General features: G+C 39.4%; 1 long non-coding RNA gene across 1 annotated transcript in view; it reads left to right on the top strand.

Annotated features, from left to right (window-relative positions):
* The first annotated feature begins 220 nt into the window (after positions 1–220).
* The window catches only part of LOC143666782 (uncharacterized), a 68143-nt gene continuing 50211 nt past the window's right edge, over positions 221–18152 (top strand). Inside the window, exons 1-2 of the long non-coding RNA XR_013167724.1 lie at positions 221–424; positions 2838–2972. This is a non-coding gene — a long non-coding RNA (uncharacterized LOC143666782). The remainder of the gene's footprint in view (positions 425–2837; positions 2973–18152) is intronic.

Genomic DNA, 18152 nt, shown 5'->3' with positions numbered 1-18152 from the left:
CTAATTCCTGAAGCACCAGACAAGTAGATCATGGTTCCATCAGGAATTGTCTGTGAGCACAACATATGCTGAGATACCACCCATTAGTGATGAATCTGCCCAGGTGAGGCAGGCTGGTCTGATGCCATGGAACCTAATAAGGGAAGCTTCCAAGAGATGCTTGGGTTCTATTCACCATGGTCACCTCCATTTTCTCCTCACCCTGAATCCTCATCTCAGGCTCACAGAACATCTTTCTATAAAAAAAAAGGTGGGTTCCAAGAAAGAGAGCAGTCTGTCCATTTGGTCAGAGAATGAAGAACATCCAAACCACAGTTGGGCTTTGAGAAACATTGAACCAGAGAACTAGAGAGTTTGAAGACAGATCCACTAACTCTTTCAACGCAGGTGCAATTAAAGGATAGAGGATAGCCTAATCCTGAAGGTCAGTCTATTCTAACACTTCTAGTTCCTTCTCCATCTTGTTCTCCTTCATTTTTCTTACAAGGGGAACAAGGTTAGGGAGGAAGGGAATGAAAGGTGTTGGATGTTTAGATTTTTTTAAGGGTTTATCTATTTATTCACTGAACCGATTATTACTGAGCATCTAGTATTTGTCCAACATGGAGCTTAGCATATGGTCAGTGAGACTCATAATTAAAAGCAAACGAATAAAAACTTAACATAGTTACAGATTGTAGAAAGTACAATCTGGGAAATAGCCAGGATAGAGCAAATAACCACAGAGGAAAAAGATTTCACTACACGCATATCTATTGTGTGTCCACAGTCCCATCCTAGGGCAGAGAGGGAGAGATGGGTATGGGAGCATGTTCCCTATAAGTCCTGGGTGGGCAGTGGTGGGGAGTCTCTGGGGGTCTACTCTATTTCCTCAAGGGGACATCAAACCCAACACCCTGTGGTCTCAGTGATGCTGGGATCCCCTTCTGCCCTGTTGGGTAGCTTTGAAGTCCTGGAGGAAAGAGTACCTCTAGTATTGGTGGTGCTCACAGGGAAAATACAGTTCACTCATAAAAATTTAAAGACCCAAAATTAGGACACTCAGCAATTCAGCAGGAAAACCCAGGCCTTGTAGCTGGGGGTGGAATGAATCAATTTTTGTTCCAATTCCTTTCAAGAAGAGACTCTTCTGGTAAGGGATCCAAGTTGACTCCTACCCTTTGCCCATCCCAACCCTGCCCCTTTGCTGTGGTGCAAGAGCAACCTACAGTGTCCTCACCACACAAAAGTACAGAACAAAAAAGGCATCTAGACAGAGCAGGTTGCTCTGGAGGAAAGCACAGGCTGCAGAAGGGAGCCTCATCAATATGAAGTGAACTTAATAAAATTTTTTAAAATGGGTAAAAATAGAAAACAAATGTGTAAATGCATATACCACAAACAACAATGATGACTGTCAGACGAGCCTCTCATATCTATTGGCAGTTTTCCTGTGTAAAATAAAGCATTACTTAGCAACGATTTTTTTCTGTTTAGAAACACCCAATTTCTGGCATCAGCAAGATATCTTCTTGGAAAAGAGATTTAAAAAATCATTTATCATATGAGTTTCTCTAAGGTAGTTTTTCTCAAAACAAGATCCACCTGCTAACTGCATTTGGAATTATTTGGTTAAATTGTTTACTGTAAAGATTCCTAATCAATCACCTTCCCTGACTCAATATCTCTAAGAGAAGGAGTTAGGAATCTACATTTTTAACCGTTCTCTGGTACATCAATGTTTGAGAACCACAACGCTAAGACCTTGGGTGGAGGGCAGGATTAACCTCTTGAAGGAAACAAAAGCATGCCTTGAGTTTATGAAGCCTTTTCTATGCTCATAGGATAATAATAATAATTATTATTATTATTTGCATGAGCAGGCAGGCACTGGGAATCAAACCTGGGTCTCCTGCATGGCAGGTGAGAACTCTACCTGCTGAGTCATCATGGCCCAACCTAGGTCCAAAGGATTTTACAAGCATTAGTGACTCCATTTTTTGTTGCAACTGGGAGTCTGACAGTCATCATTGTTGTTTGTGGTATATGCATTTACACATTTGCTTTCTATTTTTAACCATTTTAAAAATTTTTATTAAGTTCACTTCATATTGATGATGCCCTGTGTAATCATGCTGAGCATTTGAAGACAAATGGGAAATCAAGGAAAACTTGCAACACACAGGGAAGCAATCTTAAGGTCTGTTCAGAGAAATTTTCAACTGCTGCACGTTTTTACAGACCAATTTGTCATATCAGTCATAAGAGAAAGAAAGATTTGTCCCTCTCTCTCAGATTCCTTTTTCTCTACTTGGAAAATATATTCTTACTTATAAATGGGAGAGGATAACATTTGCATTCAAGCAAAAAAAAATCATTTGAAAAGGACATATTTTGAGAGCCATAAAAGTTTGTTTTCTCATTTTGGAGTAAAAATGACTCTTCCATCTAGGATGGATAGATATGTATGTGCAGAAATAGACATGTGCATTTAAACACATATCTATATCTATATTATTTTCTCCCAAGCACGACTTGGTCTACATGATAAGGTGCAAATCCTACTCCTTATTTCCTAGGATAATCATTCTTGAAGCTGGAAGAAACCTTAGGATTCAATCTGTACATTTTGCAGATGAGCAAAAGGAGACAGAGACAGTTCATAGTGATTTCTGCAAAGTCACACAGCTGCAAGGTCACAGGAACGAAGTTGCAAACCCAGCTCCCCTGCTTCCTGGCCCAGGGCTGGTTCCAAAGGACCGTGAAGTTTTTTTTTTCCCTATTGTCTCTACTGATATCTCATGTAGCTTGGTTAAAAAATGAAAAGTACTTTTATTTGTTCCATCTATAACAACCAGATTATGGAAGACATACCAATAATGTGATGGAGTCAGAAGAAAAAGTGCCTTGTTGCTGCTTTTAAAAGTGACATTGCCCCCAAACCATTCAGTGCTGCCAGAGTTGATACTGCTGATGACATGCATATGCAGGAGGTGAGTAAAAATCAGTGCTTAGAGGTCTTAAGGCCATCTGACATTTTTTAGAGTTCTTGGCAAATTCTATTCAATCCCATGCAATGAGAGTTTATTGGACATTACATCAGAGACTTCCCACAACTCCTTGGCACTCACTATTTTCTTACAAGAGTAACTGTCTTGCCTGAGGGTTTCTTGAGACTGGTGGTAGATGCTGGCTGCATGCATGTCCTGCCAAAGTGCCCAGGAATCTATGCATCTGGGAGTAGACTTCAAATAACAATTCAGTAACCAGGACAAATAATCCAACTCCCTCAGGCGGGACAGCTTTGAAGCATATTCTAGACAGCCTCCCAGATGTCTCCAGCAGCGATGGAGCCCCACTTCTCTACAATGCACCTGCTCTTCAGTTCAACAGCATCCTTCCCTTTGTGGTACCATTTCCCTCCTCTCTACTGAAACTTTCTGCATTTACCACCCAGATAAACTACTGCACTCAACTCCTTATTTCAGAATGGGCATCTAGAAGAGTTCAACCAGAGATAAGCATATAACCTGTGTAAAGCGCTCTTTTGTATTAGGTGTTGGGGCATGTGAAGATGAAAAGGATATTGCCCCAGGCTTCAAAAGATTGAACCCAGAGAGGGATGATAAAACTTTTACCAGGGCAATCATGTAGATGAGGCAGGATAAGACAAAGTACTTTGGAAGGAGATTAGAGAGAGATGCTATAAAATCACGTTCACTAATGAAGGATGCTCTTCAACAAAAAGCAGAATTTGCCATAAAGCACTCAGCATGAAAATTCTCTATAGCAGAAAGGAGTGAAATAAACAAAGCAGTAGCATTACACACATCAGATAAACAGCCAAAGTCCAACTGCACAATGAAATTGGAATAACCAATTCAGAGAGGAAAAATTCCTATAACCAGGGCCTGTTCTTAGTGAGAAGGGGTGGCACACAACCCCCCAAACAGGCTGGACAACATTAACTAGCTATTTTGCATCTTGTATTTGAAAAGTTTCAAAATTATCTGTCTTTTCATCAGTTTTGTCAAAATAGATGCATTTCAATGAGAAATAACGCATTAAACAGTTGAATTCTGTGAATGTCATGAGATTAAGAAGTCAAACATTTGAATTTTCCCTTGAGCCAACAACTATGCCAAAGTCAGCCAAATGTTTGCAGGTCACAAACTTCAGTGACACAAAATCCTAGCTGGATCGTCTTGTGAGCTAATGATTCCTGAGCAACTACCTGCCAGGTGCTAAACACCTCAGAGACAACTCAGCGAAGCAGGTCTTATTATAACAATTTTATAGGTGATAAAACAAACTCAGAGATATAAGTAACTTGCTGAAGGTCATATAGCCATTTTGTCAGACCCCCAGATCCAAACTTTCCCCAAAATACTGTGATGCCCTCTTTCAGAGCTGAGGATAAAGCAGACCAAAATTCTGGCTTCAAGGAAATGTCAAGGATGAATTTGAACAAATGTCAGCTGAGTGCAACACACACTTAGTAACACTGAGTTTAAATTCTTATTAGGTCAAATAACATGAAGCCCTGGGAAAAATGAATCTGTAAAATGCTTTTTGTTTGTTTGTTTCTGCTAAGCATTCTTTTTTTGCTATGTGCCAGTTGGAAATGATGCATGTAACCCAGAAAAGCCATGTTTTAATCCTAATCTCATTTTGTAAGGCAGCCATTTCATCTAATCCCTATTCAGCATTGAATGTTTGAAACTGTAAATAGATCATCTCCCTGGAGATGTGATTTAATCAAGAGCAGTTGTTAAACTGGATTAGGTAGAGGGTGTCTCCACCCATTTGAGTGGGTCTTGATTAGTTTCTGGAATCCTATAAAAGAGGAAACATTTTGGAGAATGAAGGAGATTCGGAGAGAGCAGAGAATGCTGCAGCACCATGAAGCAGAGAGTCCACGAGCCAGCGACCTTTGGAGATGAAGAAGGAAAACGCCTCCCGGGGAACTTCATGAAACCGGAAGCCAGGAGAGAACACCAGCAGATGACACCATGTTCACCATGTGCCCTTCCAGATAAGAGAGAAGCCCTGACTGTGTTCACCATATGCCTTCTCACTTAAGAGAGAAACCCGGAACTTCATTGGCCTTCTTGAACCAAGGTATCTTTCCCTGGATGCCTTTGATTGGACATTTCTATAGACTTGCTTTAATTGGGACATTGTCTCAGCCTTAGAACTGTAAACTAGCAACTTATTAAATTCCTCTTTTAAAAAGCCTGGTATATTGCATTCCGGCAGCTAGCAAACTAGAACAAGCTAACAAAAGAAAACTAACTCCCAGTGATCTAAATTCCATGGAGTGTACATAAAATTAATGTATGTCTCCAGAAAATCTGAAGTTTTTTTTTTTTTTTTGAGGAAAAGCTGCAAAGTTTTTCCTCAAAACTTTGCGTTGGAAGTCCTTAAGTATTAGATTTCACAGAAGCATGAGTATGCATACTCAGAGTTGATAGCACACAATGTGAAAAAAAATAAAATTACCTAAATTAAACTCAATTTTACTTAAATAATAAGTACTCTGGACCACACAGCTCTCAGGCATAAAGACATTGTCTTTATTAAATCTCTTTTTTAGATTTTTTTAACTCTCCATTTTTCAAATATTATCTGCCAATTACATTTATAGGAAGCGATTATGTTCCAGATGTATTCTTTGTCTTAATTTTGGCTCCCCCAAAAGTGGACCCTGAGACAAGTATTTATTTATGAAGTGACCCCAGGAACCATGGGAGGGAGTAGGCTAGGGGACAGGTGAGGAAGAGTGGGAAGGGAGGAAGCCAATGAAAAGTCCATTCATGAATGTGTTACGGCTCTGGACAACTGGTGCTCTCTCTTGCTGGGGACCCCTTGGAGACTACATCAAACTCCTTTTAGAATTGTTCCACTGAGGAATGAAGAAGCTGGGCTATTTATTCACCATGAAGCATCCTTCATCAGTTGAGATTTGCTCCAAGTGTTAACTCCCCAAAACTATGGCCTATTCAACTTGCTACAGCCTAAGAACAGCCTCAGGAAGAGGAAAAGGAAAACTGAATACTTGCTCCAGAACTGTTTGTAAATGCCATGAGGGTGGGTCAAAGGAAAATGGAAGGCACTGACAGCATCTATTACACTATGTTTGTTGATGTACCTTTCCAAAACGGGCTTCTTTATTGATTGATTTCCATCTTTAGCATTACTGTACATAAGAATGACCTGAAATATCTTTGAATGTGCATATCACTAGGGTTCCCCCAATTCTGATCAAGCAGATTGGATGTTGGGTCCAGGAACCTGAATTTTAATAAGCACCCCAATAATTCTGGTGCAGGTAATCCTTGGCTACAGAATGAAGACACTGTGCTAGTGAAGCCAGAGGCCATGTGTTCATCCCCATGTGGGATGGCCAGTGTCTCAGAGGGAAACTTCTCTAACCTGGTCATATAGGTACCTTGCTTCCCTGTATCCTATTTTGCAAATATAAGCTTTTATTCATAAAGAGAATATGATGCGAGTATGTGGATGGGTTAGCACTTTGCAGATACAATTCTAGAAAATCACTTTTAAAATGGGTACATTTAACTAATCACATATCAGGAGCAACATTATCAGACACACTTATGGTATAGTTGGCCACAGTTTTCCAACCGCAAATAAGGACGCATGGTCTGTTGAGTAGGTGTGCACTTCTGGGGAAATGGGACAAAAGAGTTGACATTGGGACAGAAAATGAAGTCATTCTTATAAAATGCTGGTCAGAAATCTTAGGGAAAACTATGTTCAAACCTCTGCTATGTGGAACTAGACTATACATGAGTGCTGTTTTGGGCATTATCAAAGCTGGGCTAATTGGTTGAAATAGTCTCTTTATAACTCTGAAGTAATGATAAAGGGTGATATGATGGTTCTGAAAGCAATTTTCTATGCTCAGTTTTCCTCTGATATAGACCTCCATTCATGTTATCTCATCTATCTCTGGCATTTCAGGGAGGGCGGGCGACAAAGCCAAGGGCCAAGAAGAAATGGTTGTCTGTTGGAAATAGAGAAATTCTGACAGCCCATGTCCACCCTTGTTCCTTAGCTCCGTGTTATCAACACTGTTTCTCTCTGCCATTCGTCATCACCAGGTTAGGTAAAACAGGATATTCAGGAGTGTTTGGGTTTCCTAAATCCCTTAGGATAAAATTTAAACTTTTTCACTTGACCTACAAAGTACTTCACGAGTCTTGGCCACTCTGCCTTGCTGGTCTGCTCTCTCACCATCCCGACCTTAAGCTCTTTAGCTCCAGTCTTACTGAAACTCTTTCAGTTCTTCAAATTCTCTGTACCTTCTAAGGCGTTGGTCCACACCAAGCTGTCCCTTCTGCCTGGAGCACTCCTCCCACGAGCCTACTCCTTCACTCGAATGACATCTCATCAACTTATAGGCATCCCTCTGAATGTAATTTCTTCTGGATGCTTTCCTGACCCCTTCAGGCAGGCAAGTAGAGCTGTTTAGGACCTTAAAGCCTTGGATTGTTCACTTCTGAAGCCTCCTCCTTGCATTATATCAGGCATATTAAGATATATATTATGGCTCTTGCTGTGAACATTTTGAAATAACTTGTGGTTTTGTTTTTGGTTATGAGTAACTAACTTAGCTGGTTGCCTATGACAGGGTCAAGAGTTACAAGTTTAGATGCCAACCCACTACATGATATTGGACAAGTTAGTTAACTTCTCTGAATCTCAGTGATGTTATCTGAAAAGAGAGTGATTACCTGCTTAAATCATCTAAGGCCCCGTTTAGCACTAAGAGTCTGTGCCTTTATCATTAACGGTGGGGAGAGATGATTTTGGTGATGGTAAGTGCATGGGGATGGGAGTGGGGCACAGATACTTTAATCCACTGATGGGACAAGCACCAAAGAGATGGAGAACCACTGATGGGTATTCTGGTTAGGGCTCCCCATTGAGTAGAAAAGATAGCTCCACAAGTATGTATAGAAAAGATAGCTCTGAAACAGAAAATAAGGACACACATTTATTTTCTATCATGAAAAATTTAATATATTAGCTACAATCAGAAAAAAAGTATTCAGAGCACTCAATCTGGAAATATATTTCCCTAAACAAGACCCACCAGTGAATCATGATCGTAATCATACTAACCCCCAAGGCTTGGCATTAGTGACAATCACATAGGATGTGTTGTGAAAATAATCAAGTGTTTAGAAAGAGCAACTCTCAATATTATTTCAATCAATTCTGCTGAGAAGTGATGTGAGACTTTAGTTTTATGTGAATATAATCAGTTTTCACATTATGGAATAAGAAATTATTAGTTTTACCTTTGCAAGAAGAATTCTTTATTTCATCTCTACACTTCAATATCTCAATGCAATCTTGAAAGGTAATTTACTTTTTCCTGATGATCAAAGTAATATAAGCTCAGTGGAAAAGGTGTCTTTTTAATCACAACACCCAGAGACGAAGACTGATTTTGTACATATATTTACTGTCTCTTTCTTAGCATACAGTTTTATAGTCACATATACATATTTCCAAAATGTTATCAAATTCTATGTCTGTGCTGCAGAGTTTGAATGGGGTGATCAGAGGTATCAATCTCCATGAGAGCAATATATCTGGCAGATCTGAGACATTAGTGAGGCAGATATCCCACAAAAGATATTTTCCATACATGGAGAAAGAGGAAAGAAAAATGAGGATAGGATAGGGGAGATGAGGATGTCTGCCATAGATATTGGTCCTTCCACAAGAGCATGGATTCATGTCTGAGCCCTGTGGAAAGAAAGGCTACAGCTGGAAACTTATGACACAGTGGCACTGCCTGATGCCTAGGGGACAAAGTGAGATATCAGGTTTGGGAGCAGGGCTCCTTCACTGTCTGTTCAGAGAATGTACCAGTGGCCCAGATATCAGCATCTCCCATGGCAGCAACGCTCACAATGGAATGGGTGAGGTACCCTTAAGTAGCTACTCTGCTTGAAGAAATGGATGTGCATGGTTCGCATTTATGAAGAGACAGATGCAGACTTTCTGGGTTACTAGAGCCAGGAAACTGCTTCACGAGACTTGTGTTAGTTTGCAAGCTGCCAGAATGCTATATACCAGAACAGGAATGGCTTTTATAAAAAGGAGTTTAATGAGTTACAAGTTTACAGTTCTAAGGAAGTGAAACTGTCCAAATTAAGGCATCAACAAGAGGTTACCTTCATTCAAGAAAGGCCAATGGGTCAGGAACAGCTCTGTCAGCTGGGTAGTCATGCAGCTGGCATCTGCTGGTCCCTCGCTCCTGGGCTCTATTGCTTTCCATCTCTGTCTCTGTGGGGGTTCCTCACTTTGCTTCTCTGGGGCTGGCTTTCATCTCTTGGCTTCCCCTGGCTCTCTCCAGGTTCTGGCTTGCTTAACATCTAATGGTGATGTCTGCTGGGCTCCAAACACCTTCAAGCATCTGTGTCTCTGTTTCCTGACTGTCAGCTCTGCTCTGAAGTTTCTGTCGGCTCTGTTGTTTCTGTTATTTCTCTAAGCTTTGTTATTTCTCGCATTTCTCCAAAAGGTTTCTGCTTTTAAAGACTCTAGTAATCTAATAAAGACCCACCTGGAATGGGTGGAGTCACATCTCCATCTAATCGAAAGTTAGTACCCCCAGTTGGGCACATCACATCTTCATGGAGATAATCTAATCAGAAGATTCCAACCTACGGTATTGAATCAGGATTAAAAGAAGCAGCTGTTCCTACAAGATTGGATTTGGATTAAATCATGGCTTTTCTGGGGTACATAATACTTTCAAACTGGCACAATCTTGGACAGCAATCCCAGGCTTAGCCAGGAAAGATTGTGGGATGCTAGAATCCTCAGGGAACAGGTGGCAGCAATAGATAGTGACATTTGGTTCTTAGTATTTGCCATCTGTATTCACAGTCAGATAAAGTTTAGGGAAACAGGTTATATCTGGTTTTGAACCCACTCCCTTCCAACCTCTTAATTATCTACCTTGAATATTTCCCCAAGGGATTAAATATTTTTCTGCAGTATCATTTTTTATGGATGCATAGTATTCTACTCTATAAATGGACAATAAAATTTAAACATCTCCCCTGTAGTTTAATATGAAGGGATTCATCCAAGTTTCTATCAATAGTTGAATGGATCAACAAAATGTAGTATATCTACATGATGAACTATTATTCAGGCATAAAAAGAATTGAAGTGGTGGTATGTGCTACGACACAGATGAAACTCAAAGACATTACGCTGAATAAAATAAGCCAGACCAGAAGGACCAATATTGTTTAATTTCTCTTATATGAAATACTGCGAAAAAGCAAATTCATAGAGACAGAAAACAGAATAATATTTATCAGGGGTGGCAGGATGTGGGAATGGGGAGCTACTGCTAAATAAGTATGAGTTTTGATTTAGGATGATGAAAATAGTCTGGAAATAGGTAACGGTGACAGTTTCACAGTATTGTCAATGTGCTTAATGCCAAAGAATTGTTTCACTTAAAGCAGTTGTTATTTTTATGTTATGCATATTTTACCACAATTAAAAATGAATACACTTTTAAAATATTAGGGGTTTCTAGGTTTCATTATTGTTAATTTTGTGATAAATCAGCTTGCATCAAAATCTCTGTGACATCCATGATTCATGATTATTTCCTTAGGACAGATTATTACAAGTGTACTTCTGAGATCAAATAGGAGGTAAAGTCTTCAAGATTTTGATACATATTAACAGGCTGTTGTCTCCATACAAATTGCTTTTTTATACTTCCTCCTCTATAAAGTGTGCAAACCTGTAAAATCTACTTTCACACACTGTGAGATAGATTAGAACGTGAAGCTTTTTTTGTTTGGTCTTGTTTTAAGAGTAAATTATTACAGCATGGTATTGGTTTAGAAATTGTGCTCCATGCAATTTCTAAACCCAAAGATTCAAACACAAAGAGCTTGGCCAGCTACACACATCAGTGACAGCCTAGACCAGTTCATATTATTTGTAAAGAAGGATAGAGTTTGTGAAAGAAAAGCACATCACAAACAAGAGATTAACCTTTTGCCTGTGCAAAACAACACACTGCAGCAGGACAAGATGCTATCTTTGGTAGTTTCTGGAAATGACAGCATGTTCAGTCCAGAGTCGGTCATTATTTTAGAATGATTGTCAGAGCCCATGACCCATGGAGGAAAAAAATGTAAAATTCTACAAGGCTCAGAGTACTAGTGCATCCAGGCACTATTATAAAAAATGTTTAGTCTACGGTAATATAATGTCACTTCTCAGGGAAACTGACAAGGAAGATGTTATTATCATCATGTGGCACAAAGCCTGGGGGTCCTGGACCATGCCATGACGAGGTGGTCTGGAAAATGACACAAAATATATGCTGTGTTGAGAAAAGCATCTTATGGTAAACTGTGGAAATGTCGCTTGGGTGGAGATGGCTCTTGCTAGGACTACCATCTTTGGAATCAGAGGTGTGTAGGGTCAAAAGGGAACATTCAGGAGACTTCCGGAGAAGATGGCGGCTTAGTAAGACATGCAGATCTTAGTTTCTCCTCCAAGACAGCTACTAGGGGAGTAGAAACAATACAGAACAGCTCCCAAAGCCACGACAGAGATAAAAAAGACAGCGTACCCCATCCTGGAACGGCTGGCTGGCTGAGAGAACACGCTCTGGTGAGATCGCCAAGGGGTGCGGGCTTCACCGGGCAGGGCGGCAAGTGGCCGGAGTCACTCCCTTCCCCCTTCCCGGGGCGGCTGGGAGAATTGGACAGGCGGTCCCCTCAAACCGCGGCGGCTGGTGCCCACACCACGCACGGCCCCCCGGACCAACTGAGAGAATTGGATCGGAAATCCCCAGGCCGCGGAGAACGGCGACGGGGGGAGGGGCCCCTTCCAAACCCGTGACTCCCCGGGAACGTGCACTCTCCCAGGCGGGCCGCTGCCGCTGGCGCCCTCCCGCCACGCTTGTCGCCCCGGGCCGACTGGGAAACTCGGACAGGCGCTTTCCCGGGCTGCTGCGGCCAGCGACCCTCCCCGCGTTCGGACCCCGGGCCGGCTCGCACTCTTCCAAGCCGCTTCGGCTAGCGAACCTCCCGGACGGCGAGAGTTTTCCAAAGTTAAAGGACCCACAGCACCTTTTACTGGTGGGACCTGCAGACAAACCTGTGCCACGAGCGCCACCTACTGGGCAAGATAAGAAAAACAGAACCCAGAGATTTCACAGAAAAATCTTACAACCTTGTTGGGTCCGACACCCAGGGAAATCTGACTAAATGCCCAGACGCCAGCAGCAGAAGATAACGGTCCACGCTCAGAAGATTGAGAATATGGTCCAGTCAAAGGAACAAACCAATAGTTCAAATCAGATACAGGAGCTGAAACAACTAATGCTGAATATACGAACAGAAATAGAAAAACTCTTCAAAAGCCAAATCAATAAATTGAGGGAGGACATGAAGAAGACATGGGCTGAACAAAAAGAAGAAATAGAAAAACTGAAAAAACAAATCACAGAACTTATGGAAGTGAAGGACAAAGTAGAAAAGATAGAAAAAACAATGGATACCTACAATGATAGATTCAAAGAGACAGAAGATAGAATTAGTGATTTGGAGGATGGAACATCTGAATTCCAAAAACAAACAGAAACTATCGGGAAAAGAATGGAAAAATTTGAACAGGGTATCAGGGAACTCAAGGACAATATGAACCACACAAATATACATGTTGTGGGTGTCCCAGAAGGAGAAGAGAAGGGAAAAGGAGGAGAAAAACTAATGGAAGAAATTATCACTGAAAATTTCCCAACTCTTATGAAAGACCTAAAATTACAGATCCAAGAAGTGAAGCGCACCCCAAAGAGATTAGACTCAAATAGGCGTTCTCCAAGACACTTACTAGTCAGAATGTCAGAGGTCAAAGAGAAAGAGAGGATCTTGAAAGCAGCAAGAGAAAAACAATCCATCACATACAAGGGAAACCCAATAAGACTATGTGTAGATTTCTCAGCAGAAACCATGGAGGCTAGAAGACAGTGGGATGATATATTTAAATCACTAAAAGAGAAAAACTGCCAACCAAGACTCCTATATCCAGCAAAATTGTCCTTCAAAAATGAGGGAGAAATTAAAACATTCTCAGACAAAAAGTCACTGAGAGAATTTGTGACCAAGAGACCAGCTCTGCAAGAAATACTAAAGGGAGCACTACAGTCAGAACCGAAAAGACAGAAGAGAGAGGTATGGAGAAGAGTGTAGAAAGAAGGAAACTCAGATATGATATATATAATACAAAGGGCAAAATGGTAGAGGAAAATATTATCCAAACAGTAATAACACTAAATGTTAATGGACTGAATTCCCCAATCAAAAGACATAGACTGGCAGAATGGATTAAAAAACAGGATCCTTCTATATGCTGTCTACAGGAAACACATCTTAGACCCAAAGATAAACATAGGTTGAAAGTGAAAGGTTGGGAAAAGATATTTCATGCAAATAACAACCAGAAAATAGCAGGAGTAGCTATACTAATATCCAACAAGTTAGACTTCAAATGTAAAACAGTTAAAAGAGACAAAGAAGGACACTATATACTAATAAAAGGAACAATTAAACAAGAAGACATAACAATCATAAATATTTATGCACCGAACCAGAATGCCCCAAAATACGTGAGGAATACACTGCAAACACTGAAAAGGGAAATAGACTCATCTACCATAATAGTTGGAGACTTCAATTCCCCACTCTCATCAATGGACAGAACATCTAGACAGAGGATCAATAAAGAAATAGAGAAACTGAATATTACTATAAATGAGCTAGACTTAACAGACATTTATAGGACATTACATCCCACAACAGCAGGATACACCTTTTTCTCAAGTGCTCATGGATCATTCTCAAAGATAGACCATATGCTGGGTCACAAAGCAAGTCTCAACAAATTTAAAAAGATTGAAATCATACACAACACTTTCTTGGATCATAAAGGAATGAAGTTGGAAATCAATAATAGGCAGAGTGCCAGAAAATTCACAAATACGTGGAGGCTCAACAACACACTCTTAAACAACAAGTGGGTCAAAGAAGAAATTGCAAGAGAAATTAGTAAATACCTCGAGGTGAATGAAAATGAAAACACAACATATCAAAACTTATGGGATGCAGGAAAGGCAGTGCTAAGAGGGAAATTTATTGCCCTAAATGCCTATATCAGAAAAGAAGAAAAGGCAAAAATGCAAGAATTAACTGTTCACTTGGAAGAACTGGAGAAAGAACAACAAACTAATCCCAAAGCAAGCAAAAGGAAAGAAATAACAAAGATCAGAGCAGAAATAAATGAAATTGAAAACATGAAAACAATAGAGAAAATCAATAAGACCAGAAGTTGGTTCTATGAGAAAATCAATAAGATTGATGGGCCCTTAGCAAGATTGACAAAAAGTAGAAGAGAGAGGATGCAAATAAATAAGATCAGAAATGGAAGAGGAGACATAACTACTGACCTCACAGAAATAAAGGAGGTAATAACAGGATACTATGAACAACTTTACGCTAATAAATACAACAATTTAGATGAAATGGACGGGTTCCTGGAAAGACATGAACAACCAACTCTGACTCAAGAAGACATAGATGACCTCAACAAACCAATCACAAGTAAAGAAATTGAATTAGTCATTCAAAAGCTTCCTAAAAAGAAAAGTCCAGGACCAGATGGCCTCACATGTGAATTCTACCAAACGTTCCAGAAAGAATTAGTACCAACTCTCCTCAAACTCTTCAAAAAAATCGAAGTGGAGGGAAAACTACCTAATTCATTCTATGAAGCCAACATCACCCTCATACCAAAACCAGGCAAAGATATCACAAAAAAAGAAAACTACAGACCAATCTCTCTAATGAATATAGAGAGAAAAAATCCTCAATAAAATTCTAGCAAATCGTATCCAACAACACATTAAAAGAATCATGACCAAGTAGGATTCATCCCAGGTATGCAAGGATGGTTCAACATAAGAAAATCAATTAATGTAATACACCATATCAACAAATCAAAGCAGAAAAATCACATGATCATGTCAATTGATGCAGAGAAGGCATTTGACAAGATTCAACATCCTTTCCTGTTGAAAACACTTCAAAGGATAGGAATACAAGGGAACTTCCTTAAAATGATAGAGGGAATATGAAAAACCCACAGCTAGTATCATCCTCAATGGGGAAAATTTGAAAACTTTCCCCCTAAGATCAGGAACAAGACAAGGATGTCCATTATCACCACTATTATTCAACATCGTGTTGGAGGTTCTAGCCAGAGCAATTTTGTCTAATTGTTCTTGTCTGAACAAGAAATACAAGGCATCAAAACTGGAAAGGAAGAAGTAAAACTATCACTGTTTGCAGACGATATGATACTATATGCCGAAAACCTGGAAAAATCCACAACAAAACTACTAGAGCTAATAAATGAGTACAGCAAAGTAGCAGGTTACAAGATCAACATTCAAAAATCTGTAGCATTTCTATACACTAGTAATGAACAAGCTGAGGGGGAAATCAAGAAACGAATCCCATTTACAATTGCAACTAAAAGAATAAATTACTTAAGAATAAATTTAACTAAAGAGACAAAAGACCTATACAAAGAAAACTACAAAAAACTGTTAAAAGAAATCACAGAAGACCTAAATAGATGGAAGAGCATACTGTGTTCATGGATTGGAAGACTAAATATAGTTAAGATGTCAATCCTACCTAAATTGATTTACAGATTCAATGCAATACCAATCAAAATCCCAACAACTGATTTTTCAGAAATAGAAAAACCAATAAGCAAATTTATCTGGAAGGGCAGGGTGCCCCGAATCGCTAAAAACATCTTGAGGAAAAAAAACGAAGCTGGAGGTCTTGCGCTGCCTGACTTTAAGGCATATTATGAAGCCACAGTGGTCAAAACAGCATGGTATTGGCATAAAGATAGATATATCGACCAATGGAATCGAATAGAGTGCTCAGATATAGACCCTCTCATCTATGGACATTTGATCTTTGATAAGGCAGTCAAGCCAACTCACCTGGGACAGAACAGTCTCTTCAATAAATGGTGCCTAGAGAACTGGATATCCATATGCAAAAGAATGAAAGAAGACCCGTATCTCATAGCCTATACAAAAGTTAACTCAAAATGGATCAAAGATCTAAACATTAGGTCTAAGACCATAAAACAGTTAGAGGAAAATGTTGGGAGATATCTTATGAATCTTACAACTGGAGGCGGTTTTATGGACCTTAAACCTAAAGCAAGAGCACTGAAGAAGGAAATAAATAAATGGGAGCTCCTCAAAATTAAACACTTTTGTGCATCAAAGAACTTCATCAAGAAAGTAGAAAGACAGCCTACACAATGGGAGATAATATTTGGAAATGACATATCAGATAAAGGTCTAGTATCCAGAATTTATAAAGAGATTGTTCATCTCAACAACAAAAAGACAGCCAACCCAAGTACAAAATGGGAAAAAGACTTGAACAGACACCTCTCAGAAGAGGAAATACAAATGGCCAAAAGGCACATGAAGAGATGCTCAATGTCCCTGGCCATTAGAGAAATGCAAATCAAAACCACAATGAGATATCATCTCACACCCACCAGAATGGCCATTATCAACAAAACAGAAAATGACAAGTGCTGGAGAGGATGCGGAGAAAGAGGCACACTTATTCACTGTTGGTGGGAATGTCAAATGGTGCAACCACTGTGGAAGGCAGTTTGGCGGTTCCTCAAAAAGCTGAATATAGAATTGCCATATGACCCAGCAATACCATTGCTAGGTATCTACTCAAATGACTTAAGGGCAAAGACACAAACGGACATTTGCACACCAATGTTTATAGCAGCGTTATTTACAATTGCAAAGAGATGGAAACAGCCAAAATGTCCATCAACAGACGAGTGGCTAAACAAACTGTGGTATATACATATGATGGAATATTATGCAGCTTTAAGACAGGATAAACTTATGAAGTATGTAATAACATGGATGGACCTAGAGAACATTATGCTGAGTGAGTCTAGCCAAAAACTAAAAGACAAATACTGTATGGTCCCACTGATGTGAACGGACATTCGAGAATAAATTTGGAATATGTCATTGGTAACAGAGTCCAGCAGGAGGTAGAAACAGGGTAAGATAATGGGCAATTGGAGCTGAAGGGATACAGACTGTGCAACAGGACTAGATACAAAAACTCAAAAATGGACAGCACAATAATACCTAATTGTAAAGTAATCATGTTAAAACACTGAATGAAGCTGCATCTGAGCTATAGGTTTTTGTTTTGTTTTGTTTTGTTTAGTTTTTACTATTATTACTTTTATTTTTTTCTCTATATTAACATTCTATATCTTTTTCGGCTGTGTTGCTAGTTCTTCTAAACCGATGCAAATGTACTAAGAAACGATGAACATGCATGTATGCGATGATGTTAAGAATTACTGATTGCATATGTAGAATGGTATGATTTCTAAATGTTGGGTTAATTTATTTTTTTCCGTTAATTAAAAAAAAAAGAGAGAGAAGGGGTAATTGGAGCTGAAGGGATACAGACTGTGCAACAGGACTGGATATAAAAACTCAGAAATGGACAGCACAATACTACCTAATTGTAATGCAATTATGTTAAAACATTGAATGAACCTGCATGTGAGGTATAGGTTTTTTTTTCTCTCTATTATCGTTTTAATTCTTATTCTGTTGTCTTTTTATTTCCTTTTCTAAATCGATGCAAATGTACTAAGAAATGATGAATATGCAACTATGTGATGATATTAAGAATTACTGATTGTACATGTAGAATGGAATGATTTCTAAATGTTTTGTTAATTTTTTTTAATCAATAAAAAAAAAAAAAGGGAACATTCATGGCTTCCTAATACAGACACTCGGGTTAGGGTGTCCTCAGCGTCCTATCTTTCCAGTGGCAAAGTTGTCCCTGTTTTAACCCTCCAGAAATGGGGAACTCTTCCCAAATGTGCCATTCACTACACAAATCACCTTACAAATAAGAGGCAGCAAACTCATACAGACATCTTTTTTAATTACATCAGGTTTAAGTAAAACCTTTTTTATCATCTAGGTGACTTTT

This window comes from Tamandua tetradactyla, chromosome 2, assembly GCF_023851605.1.
Source record: "Tamandua tetradactyla isolate mTamTet1 chromosome 2, mTamTet1.pri, whole genome shotgun sequence".
NCBI classification, from domain to species: Eukaryota; Metazoa; Chordata; class Mammalia; order Pilosa; family Myrmecophagidae; genus Tamandua; species Tamandua tetradactyla.
Note: the sequence above shows the minus strand (reverse complement) of the source record. Positions and strands in the feature narration are given on the sequence as shown.